This window comes from Vespa crabro, chromosome 2, assembly GCF_910589235.1.
Source record: "Vespa crabro chromosome 2, iyVesCrab1.2, whole genome shotgun sequence".
Classification (NCBI taxonomy): domain Eukaryota; kingdom Metazoa; phylum Arthropoda; class Insecta; order Hymenoptera; family Vespidae; genus Vespa; species Vespa crabro.
In genome coordinates, this window is record NC_060956.1 from 19,048,050 (window position 1) to 19,075,998 (window position 27,949).

General features: G+C 34.7%; 1 protein-coding gene across 3 annotated transcripts in view; it reads left to right on the plus strand.

Annotated features, from left to right (window-relative positions):
• LOC124421652 overlaps positions 1-27,949 on the plus strand; it is a 255,894-nt gene that overhangs the window by 145,831 nt on the left and 82,114 nt on the right. The window lies entirely within an intron of this gene.

A 27,949-nucleotide genomic window follows, 5' to 3' on the forward strand; every position in this document is an offset into this window, starting at 1 on the left:
ACTACTTAACGCGATTTTCTCGTTTTCTCTCTCTCTCTCTCTCTCTCTCTCTCATTCTCATTCTCATTCTCTTTATCTTTATCTTTCTTTATTTCATCTTCACTTTCATTAATTGATTATTTCAAAGTAAATATCTATTCAGCAGTAGAGAAACATAAACGCAAATAATAACAATTGTTTTTATTTAAGATCACGGGAAAATTTTCTAAGATAAAGCTAAAGCGAACGGTTCAATGTTGGTACTTCGAACGAATACAGAACATATAAACGTTTCGATACTCACCGAAGAAAACGCGAATACGTGCGAGATGTTTCCAAGGTTTCTAGGTACTTTCTGGTGTTAGCAGTTCCTACATTTCCACCTATCTCTCACCCCTCCCCCTTCTCTCTCTCTCTCTCTCTCTATCTATCTATCTCTCTCTCTCCCTGTGTCTTCTTCTATTTCTAGACGAGAGTCGCTTTTGTAGAGAGTAGCTCTTAGTGGCCATTTCCTAGATTAAGGTCACCTGAAAAGCAGATAGTTGTAAGATGGAAAAGACGAAAGAGAGAGAGAGAGAGAGAGAGAGAGAGAGAGGAGGGGAGGGGAGAGAGAGAGAGCAATAGAGTCTCAGAGTACGAAGGGCAAAACTTCCTGTATACGCTTCAGGAAAACTGTTACGCGTTACAGACATCGTGTTCGAGAGATAGTGCACTCTCGAGAATTTCGGAATGCGCCGGATAAATTGTTCGAAGATTTACGAGATTTAGTAATGACTCTAAGCGCAACCACTTTAAAGTTAAGTACAGTTACATTCGGACCAAGAACCACGAGTCTCGCGGACTCTTATAGTTTCTTTCTTTTTTTTTTTTTACATATATATATATATATATATTTTTTTTTTAGCAGAAAACTTAAACAAATCTATAACAATTTTAGGGGAATACGAGAATCGGACGATCATTTTAGATCCTTGCATCTCGCGATAACGATGAGAATACATTCTACGTAGAATAATTGAGGAGAAAGATGACTTAGAGAAGTTCGTTTCTTTTTTTTGTTTTTTTTTTGTTTTTTTTTTTTTTTTTAATTATTCGATATAGAGACATTTTTTAACATCTACTATTTAAAGGCACGTTTAAAAACAAATTAATTATATTAATATATAAATAACGTGGAATAATTTTTATATTTGAAAATCAAACGGGAGAGATACTTAAAATTTGATCATACGTTTCATTAAAACAAATCGAACAATGTGGCATTGTTAGCGTGGTACATTCTACGTTAATTGCCGGACTTTCGACGAGTATCGTTATTGCTAAAAACCGTAGATTGGTCTCGAAACTCGGGGGAAACAAAGTTTATGATAGAATGAAATAACATCGACTGAATCTGTTGAGATAAATTAGTCGGAAGTCGGCTACAGGGAGTTCTACGATGGACAAATTTTGGAAAAATCTGAATTTTAAAAATGCACAGATATAGAAGATCAATATGATCCCCTACAAAATTATGATCTCTCAATGATTCCTCCTACGAGTTTTACGAGTTAGGTAGCAAAGAGATCTTTCTCGGGTAGCATATTATAGAATGCGAAATTTATGTCCAGCAAGAATGATAGAGGGGGGAGACAAAAGCGAGAGGAGAAATTTGTTTGTGAACTTCGTTTCAGAAGTGACGTTGAAACCGATGACGGGAAGTTGGTGGATGGGAAACATCGTCGAAGAAGAAGAAAGGTCGCTCTAATCGCATGGCAAATAAGATTATCTGATCGAATTTTAATGGTGACCTCGCGTGACCCCTCCTACGATCTGTGACGAACTACCAGTTTCCCCCTACTTTAATTCGTTCGTCTCTCTTTCTCGCTCATTTGTCCTCGCTTTATATTCTTAATGGTGGTAGTCGAGTTAAAGGCGATCGTAAATATGTATGTGTTTCGTTGGTGCGTGCGTGTCTGGCTGGGCCCAGGCAAGAAGCTTGGTTATAGTGACGACGAGCGAAGGTAATCTCGAACAACGAATTTACAGTATATAAACATGCTGTCCCAGTTATCTCGAACTCGCTTGGACGACGAGGCTCTCCTTGTAACGCTTACTGACTCCTTATCGCATTAAACTCTTGTTTCGTTCTTCATTTTTTACCCTTCCCTTTCTTTCTCTTTCTCTATCTCTTCTTTAAGTCTCTTTATCTTCCAACGTTTATGTATGTACATTGTACAATATCAGTTACGTTGAACAAGAAAGAGAGAGAGCGAGAGAGAGAGAGAGAGAGAGAGAGAGAGAGAGAGAGAGAAAGAATATGAGCGTATTTCAAAGTCGAATATAAACTACGTGTAGATTCTACGATTCCTTTTATATTCTGAAAGAACATTTCCGTGCAAAGATTGAACGGTATAATTTATTCTTGTAATATGTTTTATATATTTTTAAAATATTCATTCTTATTCTTATCGCTATCGCAAATGTGACCTAAATCAATAAATCGATATGCGTAATTTTATTCGATATAAATTTTAATAATACAAACGTATTATATGTAATTTAATACTTTTACATAATAGAATCCTTTGTATAATCGCCATTTGAAATAATTGCCATTGAAATTGTAGGAATAACAATATTGATAAGATCCTATAACACTCAAATTACAGAGCTTACGAGCATATATATATATATATATATATATATATATATATATATATATATATATATATATATATCTGTGATTCATTCCATGGATTTGTATTCTTTGCCAGAAGCTAAACGTTTAAGTGGGTCTCACTAATTAAGCTAGCTTTACGATCGTTCGGAACGTTACTGTCACTCCGTTGTCGTCCGGTCGTCGTCCGCGTTTCTTACGTCGGCGTCTTAACGAACGACCAGAAATTCTCTCTCTTTCTCTTTCTCTCTCTCTCTCTCTCTCTCTCTCTCTCTCTGTCTTCCTCTTTCTCTCTTTCTTTCCCTATTCCAAACACAAGTACGTGATTGCTCTGGTCTCTTTTGCTGGCTTGTGTCGCCCTTTTTTCTTTTTTTTTTTTACGTGCGAGCGAGTAGAACGTGCCTAGATTCGTTCTTTCGCCGCAAGCATGGCAAAGATACAGATGGAAAAGAAAGAAAGAAAGAAAGAAAGATAAAAAAAAAAAGAAAAGGAAAAAGAGGAAAGAGAATTTAAGTGTAACGGTAAAGAAGAGGGACGAAGAGACACGGAAAAATACTCGTTCTTACTGGGAACGTACAAACGTGAGGGGTAGAATATCTTTAGTAAGGGAGTCTCGTCTCATAGAATTTTGTTGGCCAATGCATGACAAAAGCAAATAAGAAATTTTTAACGTTTCTTTTCTTCAAGACATTCATATTATTAAATATTATTATAATATTATTGACTTATTTAGATCATCCCTGATGATTCATTATTGATATATTCAATAAATTTCATTTTTTGTCGATATTTGTAAAAAGATTATATATATATATATATATATATATATATATATATATTTTCTTTCGTATGTCGTTGTAAAGGAGAAAAGAAAAGAAAAGAAAAGAAAAAAAAAAAAGAAAAAAGAAAAAAGAAGTCATTTAATTAAGTCATTTAATTAAAGGGATGTCTATACGCGTAATGTTTAATTACAGATGGTTAAAAGTCTATACGCGTAAGTACGAAAGAATATTTCTCTCTTACGAATTCTCATTAAAATTTGCAATGAACGAAATTCGAAAGGGTCAATATTACACTATGATTACGAAACAGCCGATATTTTCATTGAAATGGAATATAGATCTTTCTCGTTAATTCGAATGTTTCAGCTTGTACGTAGATTTTAAACGAGTTTTACATTGTCGAAGAAAACGTGTTCTGTAGCATATTCTGTAGGTATTATTTGCGAAGGGCAATTACCAAAGTACGATTCTCGAAATCGAGTCGAAGTTATTTCTTCCAGTGAATGGACTCGTAAAATGGCTGCCGCCCTTAGTAAAAGAGTATCCAATCAGAAAGGAGCATTTCTCTCTCGGCCGAGCCGATTTCTTACGTTAATCTCATATCCTCGAGAGGAGTCGTATAAGTTGGACTATCTATAGGTCAGCCCCATTAATTCCTCTCACGGAGTAGAGCTTGAAAAAAAATTCGATTCCACAGCAATATTCACGATTGGTCGCGCCCATCGGAAGATGAAAGAGTGCCAAGTGTGCCAGAGATTTTTATTTCCGGAATAAAAACGCTCATGAATTCGTTCTACCGAATAGCTAGCTAGTCTCTCAGTTTCAAGAAAGAAGAAAGACGGATTTTGATTCTCCGGAGAACATAACTTTTTTTTATTCGATACTTTTCTTATGTTTCTTTGTTTTCTTAGAATATTTTATATGATGGATGGTAAATATATGTATATATATATATATATATATACACACACATATCTGTTTGCAACATCTAATATATACATGCGAATTCTACATAAATACGTGGATATTTGAAAAATATGTATTGCATAAATCTTTGATATGTTTATTTGATTAACATAAAGTAAATATCCGATATGGATAAAAGATAATATCTTTGTAATTTTCTAATTGCATTTTTATATTTCTTTTTTTATATTTTCACGTATAAAGCTTAGATAGAAATAATGCGTCTTTCTTATAATAAATGTATAAAAAGATATCATTTATCAATGGTCGAAAATGTAAGAGAATAGAGTGAGAAACGTGATAGAAGGGAGATGTCAAAGAAACTCGAGTTCGCGCATAGTTGACTTCGCTCTTTCGTCGAACTTTACTCTCTCCTTTCTCCCCACGAACGTCTTTCCCTAGTACTATAACAGTCTTACTTACCTATTTCGACTTTCTCGCATTCACGAAAGTGGTCGGTAGATAAAACTCGTCACTACTAAAGTCCCTAGGCGCAGCAAGTTCGCGTAACCGTAAGGACGATGAGAAACGAGCCCGTAGGAATTTTCAAGCGGGAAAAAGCCTCGAGGAACACGTCTTTTCTCGATCGAGAGACCCGAATTTTCTTTTATCCAAGACGAGTCCATTCTTTCGCTCGTTTCGACTTTTGTATTACTTCGACCATTTTTTTCTTTCTTTCTTTCTTTCTTCTTTTTTCTTCTTTTTCAAGAAAACTTTTATTGAAACTTATAAATTCAATGAGTATAATGGAATTAAAAATATAATATATTTTTTAAGATCTTGTATATACGACATCATTTAATTATCCATAAAATTCTATAATAAATATTTATATTTTTTTTCTCTACTTGTTTGAAAAGATATATATATATATATATATATATATATATATATATATATATATGTATATTAAAAAAAAAGAAAAAGAAAGAATTATAAAAATTGTATACAGGATTAGATATTAAACATTTATGTATTTTAGTTTACAATTTATAAAAATATATAAGTATTCACCTATATACGAAAGAAATACGATAGTACTCGTTTTACGTAGAGAGACATTAAAAACACGTATTATGGGATTATAGACTGCTCTTTCAGGATCGAGACGTAATTTAAACGAGCAGTCCCGGGAAAATGTTAATAGAGTATTCCCTTTCAGAAGTTCGACGAGCGTGCACGCTCGTTTTCACTCTCCACGTTCATTTTCGAGCTTAGCCCTCATTGGTTGCTTTGAGATGTATCAAAGGTATAAGGTTGGATAGGATTAGTATCTCGCAGTGAAATAATGACGTGTGTTGGCCATTCGCGCGCGTTTACCGGTGAAATGGTAAAGATGAGAGAAGGGGAATGTTTCGAAGGAGAAAAGAGGGGTAGGGAATAGCGAAGGTAGGATAGTAAAGGGTAGTGGAAGGAAAGGAGGAAGAACTTATCGGGGATGGATTTAATTCCTTAAAAGCTAATGCATTTCGAAGTCAAACTTTCCAGCGAAATTCCGTGCGCCCATTTGATTTACATGCTCGCGAAGGATCAGCCGGGATAAAAGATAACCAAGCTTCTCCTTCCTTTACATTCATGAAATAAATATCCACGGGAGAGAAGAAATTTATCCGAGTCTGAAATGCCGTGTGAAAATCGACCTAAAAATCGTTAATACTGATCGTAGAAAAAGATTTGTCGTCGTCAATAATTTTATTGATATTTTGTCATTTAAAAAATCTAGATATTGTTAATAGAGAAAATCGAAACTTTGCTTTTCATCGTATCTTACAAAATTTAAAATCAATTTATAATAGTAGATAATAATTAATCTCAAGAATTATTATTTTTGGCTTGACGAGAACTTGTTCTCCCTCTCTCTTTCAGTATTGTATTTAAACTTAAAAAAAAAAAAAAAAAGAAAAAAAAAAAAAGAAAAAAAAGAAAGATAAAGAAATTGGGAGGAATGGACGGCAAAAACATTTAATTCTGTTTGCGGCGAGCATGGAATGATGGCTGTGCCAGAATAGAAGATCGGAGACAAATGGTCTGGCATACTTAGTGAGCACTTGACTGTGACAAAGTACCACGCGCACAGTCCGAAGAAGAAGAAGAAGGAGGGGCGGGAGAAGGAGAAGGAAGAGGAGAAGAATGAGAATGAGGAAGAAGAAGAAGAAGAAGAAGAAGAAGAAGAAGAAGAAGAAGAAGAAGAAGTTGAGACGGAACAGAGCGTGTACTCTTACGCGTACATGCGAGTATCAGGCGCCAGCTTCTCTTTCGACGAACGCGTTTGCATTCCGCAAAGTCCAAAGGAACGTCGTCGTCGTCGTCGTCGACCTTTTATTTCTCTCTTCCTCCTCTTCATGTCTCCCTCTACCTTTATTCCCTTTCTTCCTCTTTCTTTTCGTCGTTTCTTTGACCAAGAAATTTGATACTTTCCTTTTCACAAAGATTAATCGTATACGTTCGTTCGTCTTTCAATGCCTCCATTTTAAAATTTAATCTCTTTTTGATCGTCGAAGATGAACAACAAAATATATATCCGATTGAATTTTGTAATAACATATTACAAAACACATTTTCCTATATCTTTGTAAATAAATTTGCAGTATGGTTATACTATTTGGTAGATTGTTGGAAAATCTCTCTCTCCCTCTATATATATATATATATATATATATAGATAGATAGATAGATAGATAGGATATATATATATATATCCTGTATATTATTATCGTAAATTGTTTATTGAAATTGTTTCTATCAGGCAACGTAACTACGCGCGTGCGCGCGCGCACGTCGCATATACGCGTTATATAAATTTATCTATCGTTTTCTCTCTTGGGAAACGAAATTCCGAACGAATAATGAGTCACATCGTGTGTGTGCACATTCGATCGAGTCATTTCGTTCGAAAAAGTTACACCTCGTTCGGGACTTTTAAAATTAGCGCCGGGACGAAGTTGGGAGCAGTCAATATCAAGTTTTCCCATCGTTCGCGGGGCGACCCAAAAAAGAAAAAAAAAACAAAAAAAAAAGAGAAAAAAAAAAGAGTAAAAGAAGATGGAAAAACCAGAAAAGGTAAGAGGAAAGAGAAAAAGAGGCCGAGGAGAGAGTCAGGGACTAATCGGTTTGGTTCCTCATTCGGAAATTACTAGTTTCATAGTTCTGTTTCTTTTTTTTTCCCCTCCTTCTCGGTATATTTTCGACTATTAAAAGAAAAAGAAAGAAAGAAAGAAAGAAAGAAAGAAAGAAGGAAAAAAAGAAAGGAGAAAAAAGGGACCTAACAAATCATGCCGTCGTAATAACCGAGAAATCAGTGGGTTCTATCGAGAATTTTCGAGATCGATCGTTCTCTCCCCGAGTTCTTCTTTTTCTTTTTCATTTCGTTCTTCAGAAACTAAATGGTGTAAAAAAGAAAAACATTAGAGAAAAAAAAAAAAGTAGAGAAAAGAGAAGAAACCGAAACCCTGACTAATCGTTCCTTCTGTCGAGATTAGATTCCTTTTCTTCCTTTTTCCTTCTTCTTCTTCTTCTTCTTCTCCTTCTTCTCTTTTTCTTTTCTTTTTTTTTTCTCTTGTCTTTTTTTTTTTCTACTCTTCTTTTTTCAACATCGAATACCTGTCGTGTCGACCGCCAATGAAAGCGCATCAAGATAAGACGATCCGGACTGCTCGTTCCTTGCTCGTCGTCTTCACGATCACGAGGAACGACGTAAAGGCACGATAAAGTATATAGCTTTATCTCGTAGACGCGTTTCATTTCTTTCGAGTAGGGAGGAGGTGAGGGGGGGGGGTGGGCCTCGTAATTAGGAGATATCTTGTTTCACGCTTTGCTCGTAATATTAATTATCGTCGATAGGACCAACCATAAACGTCAATATATCGATAAGTCTCATAGATTTGATAGATCGTCGTTTCTCTTTAAATCGACATTCAAAATAGTATATCGCAAAATTCTTTAGGATATCTCCTTAAATCGATAGAATACGAATAAAAATGGAATATTGAATATTCTTTAGGATAAGAATTTTATCTATTTCAATTGTCATCATTAATTATTATTATTTCCATCGATTACACGTCAAATCATTATGTAAATAGTTCATTAAAATCAATATTACGAAGAATTACATTGAATTTATGTTTCTCTCTCTCTCTCTCTCTCTCTCTATATATATATATATATATATAAATATATATATATATATATATAAATATATATATATATATATATATATATATATATATATACCATAGAAACCTAATTTCTAATATGTGTTTTGCGATACGCTAAACTTTATGATTGACATCATGATAATAGAATATAATCGCACGTCGAATAAAAGGGCTGTCGATTCACGATTTATTATTATTGTCTTGTCGAAATTCAATCGTTCAAGAATCACAGTTAATCTTCGCTAGACGAAACTTTGAAAACATATCATAATTATTATTATTATTATCGTTGTCATTAATTTCAGTTCAAACTACTTTTAACGTTTCGTCCTGCCATTGTCACTCTCGTCACTCATTAGTCATTACGATTGAATAATCTCCATGAAATTCGTTGCAATTTAATAACACCGACAGTAACGATGATGATTTTCGCATATTATTTGCATATGGAAATAATCATATCGGCATTATCGTGACTCTTTTTCTTTATCATAATGGAATTCAAATTGAGAGAAGAGCGTACACAAATGGGACTGAAAGGTATGAAAAGAGAGGAGGAGAAGGAGGAGGAGGAGGAGGAGGAGGAGGAGGAGGAGGAGGAGGCAAAACGTATTGTACCCAACGAAACTGGCTTCTTTCACGTCGGGATCGAAAAGAGAGCGATAATTAGTCGCAATTAATCGGAACTCGATTGCGCGACGGAACGGACCAAGCACGGCGTATTAATTATTATTATATTTACCGTGCCATTTGGAACGACCGATATGAGATTTTAATCCGGCCGCTTCGATTCGTCGATCGGACGCGAAGCGAAAGATAGAAAAAGAGAGAGAAAGAGAAAATGGGGTGAGAGAATAGGGTGAAAGAAGGTGGTGCAAAAGAGGGGTTGCTAGAGCTGGAAAGCCGTGACGCGTTTGTTGTTTTTGTTCCTTTCTCTCTCTCTCTCTCTCTCTCTCTCTCTCTCTCTCTCTCTCTCTCTCTCTCTCTCTCTCTCTCTCTCTCTCTTTCTCACTTTTCTCCTCCACCCATGTCCCACCCAACTCCTCTTGTTTTTTTCCTCTCTTATTTTTGCACGCGCGCGGCCATTTAACGAGGGAATTTGTCGGGATGGTGAAATATCTCTTTTGTCTGCCGATGCGACAGGCAGTTCTCGATTATTTTGCCATCCAAGCATGCAACGACACTCCGTGAGAAGGTATGTAGCATATATATATATATATATAGATGTGATATATATATATATATATATACACACGTATACACATCTACGTATGCGTACACTTTCGTAACATTTGATTTCTCATCTTCGTTCTTTTCGTTCGTCTCGTATCGGACGAAAATAAACGTTTGGTTCGCGAGTTGAATTTTGTTCCATAACCCGTTATGGATTATCTTGTTAAGAGAACAAATGATTGTTTGTACTTTTACTACTAATTCTGATTTATTGTTTATTCCTTTCTTTCTGAAAAAAAAAAAAAAAAAAAATTGATTTCATAAAATAGGATATTAATGAATATAAGAAAAAAATTTAAATCGATGTCACAATTTATTCGAATAATTCAAGCGTACGTTCTATCGTAAATGATATAAGGATTAAACGCAAAGGTTTTGTTAAATGATTCGCTATATGTTTCACAGTACTGATACGATATCAAACTCATCTTTGTCTTTTCTCTATTCCAAGTTCGTAGCTCCTCCTACTTCTTTCCCTTGACGCTTTCGCGAGCAAAAGTTTCCCCGAGAAAAATGCGGTTTCATCCGCGTTGAATAATGGATACAAAGTCATTAATATTCGTACTTCTCATTGTTTTATTATCGTGTGTCCGGCTTCGCGAGGATTAAAAGGGCCGCCGTATTTCAAAACGATGTTGCCATGGTACGTATCTGTTACGTTCGATCGTACGTACAATGGAGCTGCTGCTGGCCTCTCTGTATTTCTCTCCCTCCCTTTCACCCTTTCTCTCTCTTTCTCTCTCTCTCTCTCTCTCTCTCTCTCTGTTTCTCTCTCTCTATCTATCTATCTCTCTCATTTTTTGTTGTTTCCCAATGGAAAACTCTGGACTTCGATGCTCGCTCGTGATAACCGGACGATTCGCGTACAACGAATCGCTCGATAAAACTCTGGAAAGCGCTTCTTCGTTAAATTAACGTTGGAAAACGATGTAATAATATGGATGGAAAATATGAGATATCGATAGTCGTGTATGGAGAAGAAAGAAAAACTGTTGGACATAGCACGTTTCTCTTTCTTCTTTTCTCTCTCTCTCTCTCTCTCTCTCTCTCTCTATAAATTTGTATAGAATGAGATGCGAGCAACGACGATAAAAAAAAATAAAAAAAAATAAATAAAAAAAGAGAGAAGAAGAATAAACGGTATAATTATTTAAAATGTTCCTGTTAATTTCTAAGTTTAATGCTTACACGTAGCACATCCTTTTTTTTTTTTCATGCATTTATTTTGTATACAATCGAGTGCATTTATTATCATTCTAGGTTTATCTGTACTAATAAATTTTTGTCCACTCTACGCACGTATGCATGTATACATGTATGCATGTATAGATGTATGCATGTATGTACATACATATGTACGCTCTATCGTTGTCGTTCGTCTCTGTCAGCGTTATTACGATTTAGGCGCTATCTCTCTGTCTCTTTCTACTTCTCTTTCCAGCTTTTCCCTGGTTGATGTCTCTATCAGATAACCATTGGATCGAACATTCATGGCGCGAAGCTCGGTAACACCAGCAACGCTTAGATCAATTCAAATTCGCATTATTGCCGAGAAGCTGGGCGCAATATACCGATCGATCCGTCACCTAATACGGGTAATTCCGCTTTATTAGGTTGAACCGCATTAGGTTTCCGGTTTATTAGGTCGGATTGAGATCGTTTCACGATTTTGACCTATCTCTCTCACTCTTTGAACATATCAAAGTAAAAATATAATTCTTTATGATTATTACTGTCTCAACGTAATTACAATATAATATAAGTTTACGACAAATAAATTTTATAAAATACGTATATATATATATACTTTTATGTATATATATATATAAAAGTTCTATTTCACAAATGAATAGATTATTTTCATTGAAACACAAATAAAAAGTCTTTTGAAAATTGAGTGAAGATCCTTATCGCAATACGATATATGAGTTTCGCCTTACGCCGGACATCGATTTCGTTATTCAACCTGTATTTCACTCGATGAGATACGTCATTCACGATTCTAATTTCCTGCGAATGGATTCCATAGAAACAAAATCGTCCCTCGGATTTGTGCTTTCCGCGTTACGGTGTTAATTTCAGTTCAATCTTGTTCGAATAGAGCACGAATCGCGTTTATCTATTTCCAATCGTTCTTGAATCGACCGATTTTTCTCTCTTCTTTTCGTTTCGTTTCGTTTCGTTTCGTCTCATTCTCACTAATTTACTCTTTATTTCATTTTAATTTCGTTTTATTGAATCTCGTCCGTTCGAATGAAAAGAATTTTTATCCTATCCCAACGAGAGAACGAATAATTAATTTTGTATAATAAATGAAGATAAATGATTCATCGTTATGACCAGGCTACGTTGACGAGAATTATAATCGCAGAAATAATCGGCGGCCGAGTTAATAACGTGTTTATAATGCGGTTAATAACACACGGATTCTTTCGCCAACCAATTTTCACGATGAGAGAACGTACGAGCTCGTTGAATTAGTAGAATCATCGAAATATTCGTGACAAGCAACGAGCCTTGCTGTGACATTTGCTGTCACATTATACAAATATAACATTCTAAAATTATACGATAGAATAGAATAGAAAGATCATATAATTTCATTTTATATTCTAATTATAATGTCATCGATTGACGGTTTTATCCTATCGAACAGATATATATATATATATATACATACATACATATATATATATATATATATATATATATATATATCTTATAATCTTATATCTATATAATCTTACGGTCAGAATTATTTCTTCTTCTTGTATATTTTTCGTTCTTCTTACTTTTTCTTTTTTTATTCTTTTTTTTATATATATATATATATTTATTTTTTGTTATTTTTTTAATGTTCATCCACCGTGGATCGTTTTATTTAACACGATAATCGACAAGTTGACGTTCGATGCAGGTTCATCCTCGCGAGGATACGGGGGCAAATAACATTGTCGGAGGGTTGCTTGTTTCCTCACGTAATTCTTTGCTTAAAGCCAACCGTGTAGCTGGTTTTACGCCGTTAACATATCGTACATTCTTATATAGCCAGCTATATTTACTTTGATCGTTGATCACTCACGATCTTCCCTCCGATGTCTTGTCACATGTGTAAAGCCGTGCTCCTTTTATATAAAGAGAAGCAACCAGAGAAGAGAAACAGAGATAAAGGGAGAAAAGAGGGAGAGGGAGAGTGAGAGAAAGAGAGAGAGAGAGAGAGAGAGAGAGAGAAGAGTGACTTTTCGGTCAATAAACGGCAACGGGAAAGGCGGACAAAGGCAAGAAAAACTAAGAGGAAAACGGTGGAAGAAAGGGCAGGGAAACGAAGCGCAACGAAACGAGGGTTCGAAGAAAAGCCCAATGCTTCGCTCGAGTAATAACGCTGTTTCCTTTTTCAACTCCCCCGTGCTAACGTGAGCTTCGTCTATACCGGGTGTTCGGACGGATACGAATCGACGAGAAGCCGCGAGCTAACTCTTTCTGCTTCGGAGCGTTTCGAAAAAAAAAGGAAAAAGAAAAAAGAAGAAAACAGAGAGAAAAAGGTACAAAAGAAAGAAAAAAAAAAAGAAAAAGAAGAAAGAAGGAAAGAAAGAAATAGCACCGCGGTTTTACCATTGCCCTTTGAACCCAAGCCGAAAGTAAAGCTCACGCTTTTCGGTATTTCCGTGAAAATTTCGATGAAATAGCACTTAAAACTTTGCCGACGTGCTTAACGTGGAATTTATGTACTCGTTCTTTTTTTTATTTTATTTCATTTTATTCTTTTTGCTTTTTTTTTTTTTTTTTGTTCTTCCTTCTTTCCTATTATTTCTTCTTCTTTGTTTTTTTTTCTACTCTTTGATTTAGATTATCGTTTTATCTGGTAACGTCGTTTTTCTCGCATTCTAATTAATCAAAAATTTCAAATTTTATCATCTGTTTTAAACGTAGAAAATTTTATGTAATTCTCAGAAAAAGAGAGAGAAAAAGAGAGAGAGAGAGAGAGAGAGAGAGGGGGGGGGGGAGAGAGAAGGAAAGAAAGCTCTGGTTAATAGAAAATACACTCTGCAGAATTTCATAGAATTGTAATTGAAATTCTTTTATTACCACATATGGTAGAATTACATTAGAGTATTATAATAGTTTTTCATGTTTCGCAGGATCGTATGAAATGGACAGATGATATGCACAATTCGAGCATAAGATACTTCGAAAAATATCTCATCCACGTGTTCGCTTCATTTTCAACTAGAATACTCAAAAACATATAATTATAAAAGAAAAAATAGAAAGAGAGAGAGAGAGAGAGAGAGAGAGAGAGAGAGAAAGAGAGAGAGAGAGAGACGGAGAAAGGAGGAGAAAATATCTCGACCGCTGTCGAGCGTGTCTATCTTTACCTCTTTTGTCTATGCGCAAGCTGCTTCTCTGTTTGAATTTTTAAAATGAGATTACCAAAATACGAAAAGCTAAAAATATTTTTAGAAACTATATAACTTTTCCATTAAATACAGAATTATAAATAAGAATTCATTAAATTTCAATTTTTATTAATGTAACTTGATAACGAAATAACTTGTTTATTGTTTACTTATTATAGATAAGTCTTTTTTATAGCGAAACAAAGTAAGAGATAGAAAGAGAGAGAGAGAGAGAGAGAGAGAGAGAGAGAGAGAGAGAGAATAAAATGAAGAGAAAGAATCATAATGTTCGGTATTGCTCTTAAATTAAAAACGATAGTAAGGAGGCAAGGAGTAAAGTGAAGTGGGAGAAGGGAGGGTGGAAAATACGTTGAGCAGCGTAAAGAAGCTTGAAAGAAATGGGGTATGGGAAGGGAGAGAGAGGGAGAGAGAGAGAGGGACGAAACGGCCATCGGATTAAATCGAGTTCACCGACGAGAGCAAGAGGATTCGATATTAAGCAAACCCCGTCGAGGGGTGATTTTTTTTTTCTTTTTTTTTTTTTTTTATATAGAAAGCATCTGCTCGATGGCTCGAGTAAACACCGTTGATATGCGATTAATTTTGTTTCCTCGCTTCGTACACCATAGAAGAAGGAAGGAAGAGCGAACGTGTCCTATCTGCTTCGACTGAATTTCAAAGAGCGAAGCAACTACGAGAGACGAACCAAATCTCTACTCCATCTCTTCCTTCTCTCATTTTATTTTTTCACTCTGAGTCTACTACGCATCCTCTCGTCAACGTGGTCTCGTCGTAACAACGACACGTCGCATTTTAACACTGACACCCGGTATATTTTTGGCAGGCAGTAACAATAACGACGTCGGCTCGACGAGAGACGTTGTACCTTGTTTTAGATTCCCAGACGTAGCTTTTCCTCTTCTCTTTTTCTTCCCCTCCTTCCGTCTCATTCCTGACGACGTCTTTTTCGCTTTGTTGGCCACGTGAACGCCTAAACGCCCTGCTCGCTCGTTAGTCCCATCCTTGCGCTCCTTTACCGTCACGAAGAAGACACAATCAAGGATATCCAGATGAGAGGGAACAACAGAATATAAAGTTGTATATATATATATATATATATATATATATATATATATATCGCATTGTTACGATCTTTAACTTTTATTATATTCATTTCTATAACGACAGGATAAATTAATGATTTTTTTTTTACATTGTAAGATTATTCAACATATCAAGGATTAATTTTCAAAATTTTGTAAATTCGCATTAGCAATGGAACAATGATTTCTAGGATTATTATTATCGACTACCGTTTTCGATCGTCAGCCTTCATTTTCATAGTTATACCTACGTATATTGTAGATACGTACGTATTTGTAATTAAATGACACCTTATAATTAAAGCTCGTTGCCGTGCGTTGTACGATGATGAATTGCGCGTTGATTATTCGCCGTACGTATCTATACGTATGTATACCTACGTCATTTATTATCCGAACGATTAATACATTATAATCATTCGTAATATGTTTCTAGTTATAACAAATCACATTACACTCATTACGTACGCTGATGTTTATTTAGGAACAAGTAATTCGCTCGCGTATACAGACACTCATAATAATGGTTAATATTACTTTGGAGTGTATATGTGCGTATGCTCGAACCGTCCCGTAAAATCGAATTGCATTATGACAGTTTAATATAGGCGCCGCATTGCTTGCATTAGCAATCCAACTAATTTTGATACGTCCCTACTGCTTGTTTACGATATCGGCACAAGCGTCTACGCTTATGTCGTTCGTTATGATTGACAGGGATTCGGCTTAATGAGCAAGAACAAAACCAAATCGAAATATTTCAAGTCCTTTTATATATATAATCTCGTTATCGACTTTTCATAAATTAATAAATAATTATATAATAGAAGAACCACGTTTCAAAGAGAAGAATATATATCTATATATACATATACATATATATATATATATTGATCATTTAAAAATCGTGTAATAATATAATATTTCAAATTCGCTATTTCAATTTGAATATTACAATTCAGGATATTCTTAGTTTAACAATATGATGAAATCCTAAAAGTTTCTAAACATTTAGAAAAATTACAAATCCAGAATATATTAGGCATTAGAAATTCTAACTCGTTCGTTTGCCCTCGACTATAGATTTTAGATGACGCATAAAGTAAGAAGAGATAGAGAAAGAAGGAGTGGGAGAGATATTTTCATGGCGCCTTTCTTCGTGTCCAGCATCATCGTTGTCATCTCGAAAGCTTGCAAAATATATATCGAAGATACGACAAAAGGGAGAACGAAGAGAATGAAAGAGAAAGAGAGAGAGAGAGAGAGAGAGAGAGAAAGATGGAGAAAAGGCAGAGAGAATTTCTTGTTGTTTTTCACGGTGGTCTCCTTTAAACGAAGTCGTGACACGCAAAAAAGAAAAGGATAGAAATATATATAAAGCGTTCGCACTCACACATGAAATATAAAAGACACTGTGCGTGTCCACGAACCTCTATTATTAGTCCTAATAGACCATATGTTATGAGAAGAAGGAGTGATTTTTTCTTCTCTTTCTCCTTCCTTTTCTCTGTCTCTCTCTTTCTCTCTCTCTCTCTCTCTCTTCTAATTCTCTTCTTTTCGTACGCGACTTCTTCGCACGTTCTCAAGTTTTCCTTTTCTTTTCGTTCTTGTTCTTCTTTCTTTTTTATTTCCTATTTTTTCAATTCTTTTTTTTTCTTTTTTTTTCTTTTTTTTATTTTTTATTTTTTTTTTATTTTAGAAAGGGACGACACATCGAGGAGAGACGTGAAATTTATCGCGCGCGTTGCTTTTTCCGGCGCGTTCAGATCGATAAATCGGCTCACACGGTTTCCTCCTCCGGTCATAGGGAAATAAATTTTGCGGCGACTTGTTTGCCCTTTTTCTCTACTGTAATGGCCGAATAACGAATCGGTCAACGATTTCAACAGACCAGAGAGAGAGAGAGAGAGAGAGAGAGAGAAAGAGAGAGAGAGAGAGAGGGAGGATTACCATTGTGAATTTTTCGCTTTGACTTCGATATTTATTTTAAATCCTTAGGACGGTGAAATAATCGCGAAGCTCTTTTGTTTCAACTCCACGGCGACGTCACCGATGAGAGAGAAGTTTCGTTGAGAGAGTTAAGGGCGGCTACCTCCCTTTATATACTCTTTCCCCTTCTTCCTTTCTTTTCCGCAGTAAAATCAAAGTTTTAATTTTGAAGAAATTAAAGGTACTCGCGCCGAGCTCACTTTCTTGTCGCGCGAAATGAAAATAAACTCGCTTTCAAGAAAGTTCATGACTCTATTACGTTGCTCGCGGAATTCTACAATTAATTGTAAGAAAGATTATCCTTGGTACGTGTATATGTGGTATGGTATGTATATGTGTGTGTGTGTGTGTGTGTGTGTGTGTGCGCGCGCATATAAGAGAGTAGCTACGCATGCGCTGGGTTACTATAGAGAAAGAATCAGAGATGGTATAAAAAAAGATAAAGAAGGAGAAAAAGAGGATGGAGAAGAAAAAGAGAATGAAATATAAAAATAAGAGGAGGAGGAGGATAAATAGAAGTGTGAGTCTGAAAATAAAATGTAAAAATGGAAACGCCACGGTTGCGTGAATTTCTCGAATCGAAGCGATCTTGTGGTGCCAGCAACACGGCCAGGAAATGGGAAGGAGGAAACGGAGATTAAAAAAAAAAAAAAAAAAAAGAAAAGAAAAAAAAAGAAAAGAAACAAAATACGAAGAAGAAGAAGAAGAAGAAGAAGAAGAAGAAGAAGAAGAAGAACAAAAAAGAAAGAAAGGTGGATAGAAAATATCTTCTTCCTTTTTTTTTTTTTATTTTCTTCTTCTAAAGTTTCTTCCTTTCTTATTTTCGCGATGCTTTGCCTTTTCATCGTCATCTCTTTTTCCCTTCTCTTATATTTCTTTTACCGTCATCATTTTTCTTTATCGCACGAGTACATTAATCCAAACTTTTTTTCACGTTTATATATTTCTTTTGTTTTTCTTCATTTCGAAATATCCGAAAAAAATCTTACGATCTTTTTCTTTGGAAATAATTCTGTTGATATCCAACGATGGTTCATTAATTAAAACGAGAAGCTCTGTGTTTCTCAGACATATTCGTGTCGCGATAAGAAGGACGAAGAGCGTTAAGATCATTCGCGATAATCCTTAATGAGACTCATCCTTTAAGGTAGTTTCAATCAAAGCTTTATAGAGTCAGGAGCTTCTCGAAAGTAACACGAGCGCACACGCCTCTTTTCTGAATATAGCTTGGCAATCTGTGTCGTTGAAAATTTCCGTCGCTCTCTCTCTCTTTCTCTCTCTCTCTCTCTCTCTCTCTCTCTAGAAAGCAGTTCAAACATTTGAAGTAGTCCACTCGTGATATTAAAGTTCTTGACGCTTTCATGAAAGCGCACGTAGCAGAATTGGCGTGCAGCTTCCTGGAGAAGACTTTATATGTATGTCGCCTTGGAAAATTCTCTGAAATTTCTCAACATACCTAATTATCGTGTGTTTTAAACGTACCGATATTATATGTAAACAATAACGATGAATTATAAGGGAATATTCCTGGAATAATCACATTAAGATTTATGATATTATCAGAAGATTTTATTAAAATATAATATATATATATATATATATATATATATATATATATATATATATATATACATATATTTGCATAATTTATATCTGTATCTACTCATATTTTCTTATTATATACGTGAATATGCAAAAGTAAGAAAGATACAATAGTCCGTGGTAAAAATATATTTCTATCGTAGTCATATATTATTCGTACGATTAAAAGATTAATAAGTCGATACATTCGACAGACAAATTTTTATAAATCTTAAATGTACCATTACTACTACCATCATTTACATACGTGTTCATCGTTTTCGAGATTCTATGTTTTACAGAGTTAAGGCTGGAGCAAAGATGATAACGCGGAGGCGAGACCGAAGCCGGACTACAATATCTCACGTAGTGCAATTAGTTCCACGTATTTCGCTCTCCCGACGTGACCGAATCTCGTTCGACAAAACACGGTAATTATTAATCCCAACGGCGGCACCACGGAATCCAGATATCCGCACTAAATCTTGGTTCGCGCGAGCGTTCGCATCGAAGTCCCCTTCTTCTCTTTCACTATCTTCATCTTTGTCTCCTTCTCTCTCTCTCTCTCTCTCTCTCTCTCTCTCTCTCTCTCTCTCTCTCTTTCTCTTCTATACTATCCTTACTCTCGTTCTTCCTTCTCACTGCGATTCATCATCGAAATCTTTCACGGATTACAGTAATTCCGTGGCTTTCTCGCATTCGTGTTCGTTAGCGAAGCATAGAAAACGCAGCTTCCCATTATATATCAGAATATAATATATATACGATAATAGTTTCTAACTAGATATTTGTAATAAATTTAAACTGCATATCATAGACACACAATTAATTGTATAACCAGATAATTTAATTTAATTTATATGATATCGATTTTATATGTATGACTTTTTTTTTTATATGAAATAATACAAGAAATCGAACTATTTCTCTCTCTCTCTCTCTCTCTCTATCTATCTATCTATCTATCTATCTATCTATCTATCTATCTATCCATCTATATATTTTTCCCTTTCTTTCTTGTGAACAATGAAATACACTTAAAATGAAAGGTTTTCCTTTGAAATATCTTTCTTCGAGCAAGGAGACGGGGAATTTCTCCGACTATCTTTGTCGTGCAAAAACGAAAGAGACGTTTACGAGATCACAAAGGGGAGCCACGATAAATACCACCAAAATAATCTAGTCTTTGTAGAAATAGGAAGAAGAAGTAGAAAGGAGAGACACTTAAACGGGGCACTCGATGGTAAGCGAGAAGCACGTGTAAACAACAAGCGAGGGGTGCCGTGCCTTTTAAATGTCGCCCATCGTAAACGCAATGGCGTGCTTGACATCCGGCATTATCGCGTCATGATTTACGAATTCCGCGACTGTATTTCACCGTTCGCATCTCCTTTCCGTTGAAATTTATTACGACCACCCAGAAATGCGTTGGGGGAAACATACATACAAACATACACAAGCATACGCATACATATAAACATAGATTCATGAAGATGATGCATTTAACCGAGCTTTGCCGAATAAATTCGCCTCCCCTTTAGTTTTCCATCTTTTTCTTTCTCCCTTTCCTTCATTTTCCTCTCCATGTTCATCGTGACTTCTCTCGCTCGCACACACTTGTACATCACTTCCCTTGTTCTTTTTTCTCCCTCTCTTTATTCGTTTCTACGGGAAGGCACGATTCTACACGACACGAAGAGACGAATCCGACGTATGATAAATAATCATATTAATGAAAAATATTTCACATTGCTAGAGACCATCCCTAAGCATTCTCGAGCACGAAAATATCATTCCAATGAGTTTCTCATGCTTACCCATTACGGTAGATTCGGTAGACGGAAAAGGATATATTACAAAAACATAATTATATAGTATTTTTGATTAATAATTTTTTATATAGATACTTTTATCGGAGTTTTCGATTTATATTAAAATATCACGATAGATATTATTATTAACATTAATGAGATTTAAAAATATATTTTAACGAAGGTTAAAAAAAAAAAAAAAAAAAAAAAAAGAAAAAAAAAACGAAAAATATTCTAATAATAAATATTTTGTCCACATAGTCTGGTAACGTACGAGCCAGTAAAAACTGGAGGTAGAAAAGTAAGCTGAAAATGGATACGTTGGTGGTTTTTTTAAATTTCCCTCGCAAACGAAATATGAATGTTAATCATGGCACTCTAGGATCCTCCAGCTGGATTGAATACGAAGAACTGGGAGTTTCACAACGCCGTCTGTCTCTAAAATATTGGAAAACTTCTCGTTCCTTTGATTTTGCAGAAAAAGCCTCTGCGTGATGATTCGCCACACGCATACTACCCTCACCTCCCCCTTCCTTTCCTCAGTTCCACTTTGCTATATTATACGTCTATGTATGCGTATCTACAGACATAGGTAATATCTGTGTAGAAACGTAGAAAAATTTGCGTGGTTATGCGGCGCTTTAGAAACTAAGAACAACCGTAATCATCTAAAGTAGTCAAAGGGTTCACTCGCGCTTTTGACATTACAGCTGTAGTCAGAAGGGATTAATAATAACATTCCCGCATATATTACTGTATAAAGAACGGTAAAAGGCCTTCTATACGATTTATTAAGCTTAATTACGAATCCCACGATAAGAAAATCATAGAACTTATATAGTAAAAATATTTGAAAAATCTTTTCTTGATGTATCATCTAATATCGTCAATTTATACAAGATGTACCCAGGATGATCAGGTTTTTTTTTTCTTTTTTTTATTTTTATTTAGAATTATTAAAATCGTACAATGAGTAATAACGATTATACGTTGTATGGTTCATCATATATATTTTCCGCATAAAATTTCGTCGAAAATGCCTTAAGTTTTTAAGAGTTTTAATAAGCTTTCGTCCTCTCTCTCTCTCTCTCTCTCTCTCTCTTTCTTTTCTCTCTTTTCTTTCTTGTTACTCCAAAGTACGCAGTCAAGGATACGTAGGAGTAAATCACTTTTATCGTCGATGTTAACATTAAGAGCGTTGCGCGTTCAAGTATTACGAAACCACTACAGGACCCAGGAGGACTATAAAGTTCTATGAAACAGGAAAACGTTCTGAAACTGTTAAAGTCTTTAAGAAATTTCGGAAAGGAAATATGAAAGGAAATGGATTCGTTTATTATTTCTTCTTTTATTTTTTTCTTCTTTTTTTGTTCTTGGTTTTTTTTTTTTTTTTTTTTTTTTTTTTTTTTTTTTTTTTTTTTATAAATTTTTATTATTAACTCATTTTTCCTTCTTAATCTTTTTCACGACTATAAGACTTACTACGATTTATCAGAAGAAAACGTCAGCTCTTGTGTAATCATTTATTTATTTATATTTCTTTTCCAATCGCCTTATTAATCGGTTTACGGGAAGGTGAAGTTTTATCCTTCTGACGGAAGATTTCTAAACCCGAACATTTAAAAAACATTAACATTAAGTAGATTTCATTTTCGAAGCCAATCGAATATATCCTCGGATGAAATGACGACGTTCTTCGAACTCGTGAATCTTAAAACGCTTCCTCAGCTTTTCCACGGGGAGTAGACATCAAAAGAAATCTAAAAGCTTCTTCAAGCATTTTCTAAACTTTATTAGCCATTTCAACGTTCTTTTCCATTCATTTCCTTTCATTTCTTTTTCTATACGAATAAATATTTTAATGAAAAGGGTAGATGCTTTTTTCTCTCTCTTTTTTTCTTTTGCCTTTTTTTTTCTTTTTTCTTTTTTTCTTTTTTTTTTTTCTTTTTTGTTTTTTTTTGAGTGGATATTCATACATAATTACTATTCAACTTCATAAACATTTCAACGAGTTCGACCGTCACTTTATATTGTTCTCTCTTAAATGGCCGTTACTTAGAATCAATTATAGTCAATGTATATAATTAATTCTTTTAAAAGAGGAAGTAAAAGAACGAACGCGTTATGTCCCATTGGTAAAAAATAATTGGAAATAATTTTCACATTTAATTAATTTTTAATGTATAAAATTGTTTATTTTCAAAGTTACCTTTTTATATTCGTATATTATTAGCACAAATTTTCCATGTAATTTAATATTTGCCTGCATTTGAAAACTCTTTGAAAATATATAATCGAAAAATTATTTCATATAACAATAGTTATTAATTATCTCCATTCGCGTGTACGTGTGTGCATCTTATATTTGTGCACGTAATTGAAATTGTGCATATAGTAGCAAGGTCTTTCATTAGAAACGCTATTAGCGGCATTTTTCCGAAGATTTATCACCTCTCATCCTTCCCCTCTTTACCCTATCTCTAACCCTCCAACTACTTTTCTATACAGACCTTAAATTCACGTTAAATTTCGTTAAGCTCCGCCCAAACGGGCGCCCGACCTCCTCCTCAATATTTCAGGGCAATTAGGTGGCGATACACCTTCACCGTATCGTAAATTATTTAAGGAAACTCTCGAGTGAAAATAAACCCATGGGTTTGGTGAGGGTCGAGGGCACCCTAAGCTCGTTCTTCACTTAGTCTCAACCCCTAGTGTTGTACTTTTACTTATAAAACGTTCGACCATTGCACAATCGAGAGATCATTCATCATTCGAAAATCAAATTGCATCGATGAATATTTTATCTGTATTTCTACGGATTTTATAAAAAAAATAAAAAAAAAAGAAAAAAAAGACATGAAATGAAATTCTTTTTAATGTTTTTTATAAAAAATTATTTACAACAAATTGTTAAATGCACACCCATATGTGTATGTAAAGTCTATGGCATATAAGCTAAAAAAAATTTTGTTATAAAAATTGTTTATAACAAATAGTTTATAACAAATTGTTTATAACAAATTTTTTATATTATGTGTATATGTATATAAACGGCCTATGCGATATTGATTAAAAAATAATTTTTTTGTTTAATTGTTTATAACAAATAGTTTATAACAAATTGTTTATAACAAATTGTTTATAATAAATTGTTAAATGCATACCTATATGTATATGCAAGGCCTATGCGATATAAGTTGAAAAAAATTTTTTGTTATAAAAATTGTTTATAACAAATAGTTTATAACAAATTGTTTATAACAAATTGTAATTGCATATATGTGTATATACATATGCACAGCTTAGATATTATTAATAAAAAAAATTTTATTCTAATAAAAATTATTTATGACAAATTGTTTATAACAAATTGCGATATAATTGTTAATAATATTATTAAAAGAAAGAGAAAAATTTACTCTTTAAAATGGTTTTTATTTGAAGTCTCTACGATTTTTAATTTCGAAGATATTCTCATAAAAACATTTTATATTTGACTGATATAGGACATTGACCTAGATAATCTCTTGAATGAAATGTATTGACACACTGACCTACATAAATTCTAAGAATTTACGTGACCTACTTAATCGACCAATGAGAATAGGTTTTTCATTACTACTACTACGTTTACTACGTTTACTACGAACAGCTGTACTATACGCATGATGAATGGCAATATTAAATTGACGATATTTCGGCAACCAGAAGTCGTAGAGACATGCAATAAAAACCATTTTAAAGGAAAAAATGCCCTCTTTTTATTTATATAATTAAATACTATCGGTATAATAAGATCAATTTTGTTGATATTTTGTAGAATAATCGAGACTTACATCTCATATGTATATAACCTTAATTTTTCAGAAAATCAGTTTTTTTTTTATAATGTCATACAATATAGAATAATATTTTCATCATTTTATTCGGTAATTTAAGGTTTCAAATAATACATAAATTTTCATAAAGTACCTATAATATATATTATATTTTAATAATTTTTTCGCATAACTATAACTAAGTTAAAATTGTTTTTATCTCATTGAATTATATTTTACTATTGGGATCGTTGTACAATCATTATGAATATCAATTAAACACATGCGAAGAAATGACAAAACCCGTGATAAATGCACTCCATTGTATCTTGAACAATTTTTTCGTAAGTATTTACGATTGGTAGTAAAATCGATAGTTGCTTTCGACCTCTCTAACTCACGATTTGGCTTCGTACATACACTCGATAGCACAGTGAAAAAGAAAAGGAAGAGAGATTGGCTCCTTCAAGATCGATTCGATATCAGTAAAAGAAACGAAGGCAACCAACTTGAAAATAAAAATAACGTCGAAAAGGTAAAAATACGACGGTGGAAAGAAGGTAGAAGTTTAAAGGAACGCACATGTCTTGCTAGAAGGCGATGTGTCTTAGTTTATCCCCCCTCCCTCCCTCCCTCTCTCTCTCTCTCTCTCTCTCTCTCTTCGATAGAGTGTTTTCGAAAGGTCGATAGATCAAGGGACGTGATCGAGATATGGAGATCGAAACGAAGAAAGTCGCGTTAGTCGTCGAGATCTATCACTTAGCGCATGGCACCTTCTTACCACACGCCGATCCCTTTCTGTTCCCTTGAGACTTTCACAATCTGGACGTTTTCCCTTTCCCTATTCTTATAGCCCTGCCACCCTTTTTTCTTCGTCTTTCAATTTCTACTTCTCCTTTCTCTTTAGTATCCACCCTACCTCATTCCTCATCGTTGCAAATCGATATATGGCTCGTGATTGTAGTGACTGCGCACGAAGGGAATTTTTATTCTCTCTCTCTCTTTCTCTCTCTCTCTCTCTCTCTCTGTCTCTCAATCTTTCTCGATATCCAGAGCAAAAAGCAGTCACGACAATGTCCCATGGGGAAAAAGATGCAGGACGCTTTCTGGAACGCACGTTCTTCCTTCTCCTTTCTGTCTTCTTTCCACTTAAATATATCAATCCCCTATGAACGTTAACTAGCAGCCTTCACCATTTCTCTCTTTAGCCTCTCGGGATTCGGAAGTCGAGAGTCGGTAAGTGAAAAGGGACATGTCAGAGAAGAAACGACCGTCGAGACTGGATGAACGATAATGAGATTATTACTCGTATCGATTACACTCACTATTTCTTTCTTTATTTTTCTTATTACTTTTCTTTTTCCTTTCTTTTTTTCTTTTTTTTTTTTTTTTTTGCTTTTTGTCACAAGAGATGATTACAGATAAGGAGAAAATGGATTCGTTGAAGAAACTCGTTGGATCCTTATCAACGTTATATTATTCCGTTGGATGTCTCAAAGAAGAAAAGAGACGAAGTACGACTAATAAAAACGTTTCCATTCCCTTTTTCGCGTTCACGAAAGAACACCAACTTACTTTTTCAGAGACTAGAAACTATTACCAGAGCGAAAACGTTCTCCGTGAGGACGCGATTTTTATTCGTTCCGATTAATGTAACTACGAATTTAAAATTACGACGGAGGTCTGCGCAACGTGCGCTTTGTAATTCAAAATGAGGTAGCCGCATTAAATTTGATGCTAAGTGGGTTCGCTTCGCGTTTCAAGGAAAACGACTTGAATCTTATTTAAGCTGTACATGTATAATAGGTAAGTACGAGAGAAGGATGACAGAGAGGAAGAGAGAGAGAGTAATAAGCTGTAAAGATTCCATATTCATGTGCGTGATAAATCTGGCTCAGTTGTTGAACGCTCATTACAATCTTTAATTAAATCGCTAATCAAGCGAAAAAGTCTGTCTATCAGCATTTTTTTTTTTTTTTCTGGTAAAACGCTAGATTAACAATTGTCACCTTTACGAAAGACGACCTAAATCCTTTCGCGTTAAATCGTTAAAAACGATCGTTTATTTTCCGATTAATCAACGCGTATGCGGAAAATCGTACGCGACGCCCGTGTAATTCCTGCGCTTTAATCAGAATATAGATAGGTAGTAGGTAGTATGTACCGAGGAAAATAATTCGAACGGTCGAAATTAACGAATTTCGCGCACAACCGACGACGTCCGATTTATTTTCGTAAAATACAGATCGCCGGATAAAAAGTTATTATTATTTCCCGACGATGGTGAAAGCATTGGGCAGCAACCTATGCGTGAGAAAGAGAGAGAAAGAGAGAGAGAGAGAGAGATACAACAGCGAATTACTTTTCAGTGAGCGGCCGTACATTTAGAAGAGGAAAATTAATATCGAATTATTATATCTCTTTTCTGTTTTTAATAATACGAGCAAAGAGGAAGGCGATTATATCGGTGTTGCTCGAGTATACACAACCCATTTTCCCGTGGAATACGGTGCTCCAAAATAACGCGTACACTAAATTTTACGAAAGCATCTAATCTAGCGGGCGTTATATGCGCGCCCATACATTCCGAGCTTCCTACGATTTGACGTCCGGCCACGTAGGCGGTTCGGCTGGCCGTGCACTCAGAGATAATTACGCGCTTTAATTATTTAATTAATCCTGACGACGTTTTCGTAGTTTTATCTGGACGCTCGTTAGCCGAATCGAGTACGTTGCCTCCGAGCGTTACCCTCGAGCTAGTAGATAGGTATTCGACCCTCTTTCCATTTCTTCTTTCTATGCCACACCTGCGAAAATAACTTTATATGTATGTGTATGTGTTTATATATCTAACTACATACGATAGTCCGAGGATACAGATTAAATCCAACCCTATACGTGCAAAATACGCATCTAGCTTTTCTTAATGTCTTCACTAGCAGCGAATATTTGCAACAACTCTATTGTCGTTTTCGTTAACGATGCAACTTTTCGATTTCATATAGCGATTCTGTCCCCCTTTAGAAATCTCGTACCGAGATATTGTATTTTGAAAAGTCAATTGGAAATTTGTTGCCTGAAAATTACGGGAGTGATAACTTTATAATTCGTAATTTTAGAAAAACTTGTTAAATATATTATTTTTCATACGATAAAACTCTTTCTCTCTTTCTCTCTCTATTTTTTTTTTTTTTCGAATAGTTCGAATAGTTCGAAAAGGAAAAATATAATATTCGCGAAGAAAGAAGCATAACACATTCCAATTTTATCTCTCTTTCTTATTCGGGCTCTCGAATAGAGTGCATTTTTCGTGCTTCGGTATAACGAAGTAACGGCGAACGAGTTACCAACGAGTACATTATAGAATTTTATTCTATTTTCTCGACAGGCGCGACACCATCCGTAGTTCGCTCACGTCTTGGATTTATGGGAAGTCGTCGCCTATGGGAGATAAAGCATAAGTAGAACGTAGAA